This window comes from Saimiri boliviensis, chromosome 1 (genome assembly GCF_048565385.1).
Source record: "Saimiri boliviensis isolate mSaiBol1 chromosome 1, mSaiBol1.pri, whole genome shotgun sequence".
NCBI lineage: Eukaryota > Metazoa > Chordata > Mammalia > Primates > Cebidae > Saimiri > Saimiri boliviensis.
In genome coordinates this window covers 183,006,248-183,011,366 of record NC_133449.1, presented here as the reverse complement: position 1 = coordinate 183,011,366, position 5,119 = coordinate 183,006,248, and the positions used below count along the sequence as shown (strand labels likewise).

At 42.1% G+C, this 5,119-nt stretch overlaps 1 pseudogene; it reads right to left on the bottom strand.

The window, feature by feature from the left end:
- Positions 1-2,870: 2,870 nt before the first annotated feature.
- LOC141584912 (glutaredoxin-like protein C5orf63) lies at positions 2,871-5,114 on the bottom strand (annotated as a pseudogene).
- Between the last annotated feature and the right edge of the window lie 5 nt (positions 5,115-5,119).

Genomic DNA, 5,119 nt, shown 5'->3' with positions numbered 1-5,119 from the left:
ATGGGTCTGGTGCATGTATCTGTGGACTATGATGGGTTGCTACGGTTTACTCTCCAGTGTCTCTCTGGCTCACAATTCAGCCAAAAGACAGGTAAAAGGTTATGGTTGCCTCATTCTGGTACTGCCCCAACAATGCCTGCCATTTTTGGGTGCTGAAGTAATAAATTACCTCTGATCTTTAGCTCCTTTCTGAATGTCTTTTCTTAGAGGGTCGAATGAGATAAAGAAAAACTTCCTAAAAGATGGATACTCTGCTGTCTTTTCTGTACCTTTCAGTCCTCATCCCACTGCAATTTTCTTTCAGTTTACCTCTTCCCTCTCCACCAAAATTGTTCTCAAAAAGGTCAAGTCAACATTTGTATTCATTTCCTATTGCTGCTGTAACAAATTACCATAAACTTGGCTTAAAACAACACAAATTTATTCTCTCATAGTTCTATAGTCCAGAAGTCAGAAATCAGTTTCATAAAGTCAAGGTGTCAGCAGGACTTGCTCCTTCAGGAGGCTGTAGATGAGAATCTGTTTACTTTTGCTTTTCTTTCCTTCTGGAGGCCATTCCCATTCCTTGGCTCATGGCCACTTTCTTGTATGACTCCAGCCTTTTGCTTCCACTGTCGAATCTCCTACATCCTTTCCCTAGTCAAATCTCTGACTGCCGCTTATACAGACACCTTGACTACATTAGGACCTGCCTGGATACTTCAAGATAGTTTTCTCATCTCAAGATCCTTAATTGCATCTGTGAAGTTCCTTATGCATGTAAGTAACAGGTTCCAGGAATTAGGACCTGAATATCTTTGGGGACTATTCTGCCTATAGCAGCATTGATTTTTAAATTTTCAAATCTGATGTCTTCTTTTCAGTCTTCATCCTAACTCTCTTGCTATTTGATACTGTCAGTTACACTGGGAAATGCTCCTCCCTGACTTTCATTATTTTTTTCCATTGATACAAAATCTTTATTGTCTGTCTCTCCCCTAGAACGCAAGACTCTGAGAGCAGGAATCCCAGCTATCTTGTTTGTTGCTTTATCCCCAGTGCTTGGAATAATACCTGCCACTATCAAATCATAACAAAAGGCTTCATGTAATATAAGCTGGATGAGCTTCTCTCATTCCTAGTTCTACCACCACTCTCTCATTTTCCTTCACTGGCAACTTTCTCTATTCCCATGGGTCAAGATCAGTATTCTCCAGGGTTTGGGAATAGATTGCTCTTCTCCTCATATGTCAGGTGGCCACAGTTCCAACCATGCTCAGTGGGCTCTCACATGTAGACCTTAACCCCGACCTTTGTTTTGCACTTCTAACTTTAATCTTTACCTTGATATCCCACAGCATGGAGAATTCAGCATGTCTCATCTTTCCCAACTACCAAGCACAAGCAAAAGTTAACTTTTCCTTACTCTTATATTCTCTGTCTCAGGGAATAAAAAGCATCAGGATTCACCCAATAGTGTAAGCAAGAAAACTGGGAGTTATCCCAGATTCCATGCTTTCTCTCTACTCCCCTTTCCCCATCTCTACCCACCCCTCCAGTCAGTCATGAAGTTCTGTCAACCTCACTCCTGAACATCTCCTGTTAATCTCTTTCTGACTCCTATTGCCTTGGTTCATGTCCTCATTACTCCTATGGAGCAGGATATAAAGGAACTTACCAATGTGTTCCTCCTGACTTCTCTTTAGTATGGTAGAATAACACACTCTTAAGCATTTTGGAGGTGTGCCAGAGTTGCTGGTCATTGTCCTGCTTCTAGCCTCTGCCAACTGGGCAGTGACTGTGATTTGCATACCACATGATCTTGGCCTCCATAGCCAATTGTCCCAGGGATGGGCTTCTGTCCTTAAGGTGGCTCCGTCTATAGATTTGGTTAGCCAACTTAGGACATGGGTGCCTGGTTGTAAAATATAAGCTGAATAAAATTCCTCTTTTAGGATTTCAGAATAGAGAAGCCAGAGAGGCTCAGGCTGCTGTACTGCTGATAAGAAAGGTCAGCAGGAATAATGGACATGAGCAGGCTGCAGCTATGAGGAAGCAGATACTGTGTATAAGCAGGGGAGCTATGAACCAGAAGAGAACAGAAAAAAATAAGCCAAGGCACTGTGAAAGGGTGATGTTTCAGTTTTGGGTGGTTCTTTAGTCATATTTCTGAAGCCCGGCTGTATTGTGATTCCTACTGTCAGATGTCCATGAGATTGCTGATTATTTAAAAAACCCTGGTCTGAGTACATATACCCTTGTTTCCTGCAATAAACTGGCCAATGAGCTATGTGTTTCAGTAAGCCCATAATGTTATGAGGAGACATGTGGAAGAAAGAGGAACTATTCTAGAGCAGCAATATGAAGTCCCAAACTCAGTGTTTATTCCACTCCTTCTTAAAGCATTAGCTTGAAGGGGAAAAAAACAGGAAGGTTGTATCACTTTTTACTTTGGAGGTGAATGATGAGCTTCGTATATCAAAATTAATCTTTACATAAAAAGAAAAAATGATCCTTGGAAACATAATTTCAGAAAGGAAAAGTAATTGCTGCTATAAACATCACATGAAAATGACAGTAATAGGTGACATAACATTGTCTGACACTTGTTAATAGTGGGATAATCAAACCACCTTTTAGATGCCATGTTTCTAGGTATCTATCTTTCATTTTGCCAACTGTTGGGACCCATGGGTTTGCTGAAGATCTTCAGAATTCCTAGTCACACGACCATATTCCTCTCTGAAATAAGAATTGATGAGTACGTTCATTGAAGATCTATAGGTTAAAACCAACATTAAGTATATGTAACCAATACTCTAAATATAGGATACCTTCAGAAAGCATCTTTCTGTCTCCCTCTTTCCCTATATATTTGGTAGATGAATTTTTCATTGTTTAGGATAAAAACAAACAGGCCACGTCAGGACCCTTGAGCATTCTCAGGCAACAGAAGGCCCCAAACTCACTTGAAATTGTTTTTGGTGCATCTAATTCCATGTCATAATCAAAACTCAGAACTTGATTTAAAGTTAAGTTGTAACTTTTTCCCTACTGAGAAGCCATGTATGGGTGGGTAGCTTAGGAAGGGGAGTGTCTTCCTCTGCTTGCTCCTGTAGCTTCTTGATCCTTCTAGGGTTGCTATGGGAGAAGACAGAAGTGGAGAGGGATGAGAATGTTCTATTTTCAGTGGTGGAGTTGTCCACTGGCCTACTTTCTGGACCTGATAAACAGTTAAACCAGACCACACTTGGTAGAGGCTGTTGCAGGTTCTTGGGAGACTGAACCCAATACTGGTGATGTCTTGCCTGCAGTTCCCTGATTTGGGCAAATGGGTTCTCCATTTAAGCAGACCCCTCAGCCCCTAGGAACCCAGTGTTCCCATATGGGTCTCCCCTTCTAAGGCCTGCATGCAATGAAGGTGCCCTCATACCAGTCCCGTTTCACATTTGGTTCATATCTGGTCCATAAGGACACACACACACACACACACAGACACACTTCCCTGGGACAAACTCAGAGAAACAGCATTGGCTGCCTTCACTCTACAGCCAGAACTGTTTGCTAACCTATCTTGTCTGATTTCTCATGAGAGTTAGTCCATTATGTTCTTCCTACCCAAGGACGTACATTTGCTTTCCAGTGAGTTCAACTTATGTCCCTCCCTCTTGATATGAAGTGATTCCCAACCTTTCTTTCACTTTGGTAGAAAGTAAGTGAGAACACTTCTTCTTTTTTAAAAAACTCCTCCAAAGATCCTCTCTTTCAGGTCCATAATAATCCTCCATGTGATCTGGCATTTCCCTGAAATGTAGCATCTATTGTTTCATAGTGCCTTAGTCAATACTTTGGTTTGAACATCCTATATCATGGGATTTTTGTTTGTTTGATACTCTAGTGTCAGAAATTTGTTGTTGAAGTACTGTTTTACCTTTAGTCTCTGCATTTCCTGTACACCATAACCACACAGTCATACTCAGGTAGGAAGTGCTCCAAAACAACAAGTGTCTGGCTTTCTGGCCAGCTATGTTTTTTGAAGGGAAACGATGGATTTTCTCTATCTTAGCTGAGCAGACATTGAAACTCTTGGAAGCTTTCCTACTGGTGGTCCAGGAGAAGGATCAACAACCTAGGACCCAGGGGCTACACAACTCTCACTCTGCCTGGAGAAGACACGAATGAACACAGGACACCCAGACACACAAGTGAAGAATCTTGTCTATAGCATCCCTAGTTGTATTGAGAGTGGGAACGTCCTGCAGGACTACTAGAAGGGACTCTTTAGCTCAGTATCCTTAAGGACAGGAAGAAGGACTGCAATAGGCTGAGGTAATGACAGTAATAGGTGACATAACACTGTCTGACACTTGTCAACAGTGGGATAATCAAACCACCTTTTAGATGCCATGTTTCTAGGTATCTATTCAGGCCAGACATCCCTGAGTAATCAGGAGCCAGAAGGACTGACTATGGATAAAGGCAGAAAGCACGGGAGGCGACTGCTGCTGGGGCAAGTGCCCATTAGCTAAGGCCTTCGCAATGTGGATCCCAATATACCTTGCCAGCCTCATCTCCTTCACTCTCCTTCCCTTTACTCTAGCCACGCAAAGCCACCTGCCATTTCCTGAATATCTGTGTCCTTTCACACCCTCATATTTTACATATACGGTTCCCTTATAGAATACCCTCCGCACTCCCAATCCTCACCCATTGCTTCTGTTCAGCCATCAAGACCTAGCTTAAGTCCAAGCTTCTGTGAATCATTTCTGCTACTTTCCCCACCTGGTACCATTTTACATGTGTCAGTTCCAGCCCTCACTGCACTATGCTGTGCTTTATTCACTTGTCTTTCCTTGCTCCTTAACAGATAGCGAGTATCTCAAAGGCAAGGACTATGATTTATTCATTTGTATAATCCCACCGCCTACTACTATGCCTCACTGCTGCAAGGACTTGTATTCATTCTCTACTGTTATATAACAAATTATCATACAATTAGCTGTTTAAAACAACACATTTATTGTCTCAGTTTCTGTAAACCAGAGGTCTAGGCTTGGTGGGGCTGAATTCTTGGATTAAAGTCTCACTGAGCTGAAATCAAGATGTTGGTCAAGGCTGCAGTTCTCATCTGTCATTGTGG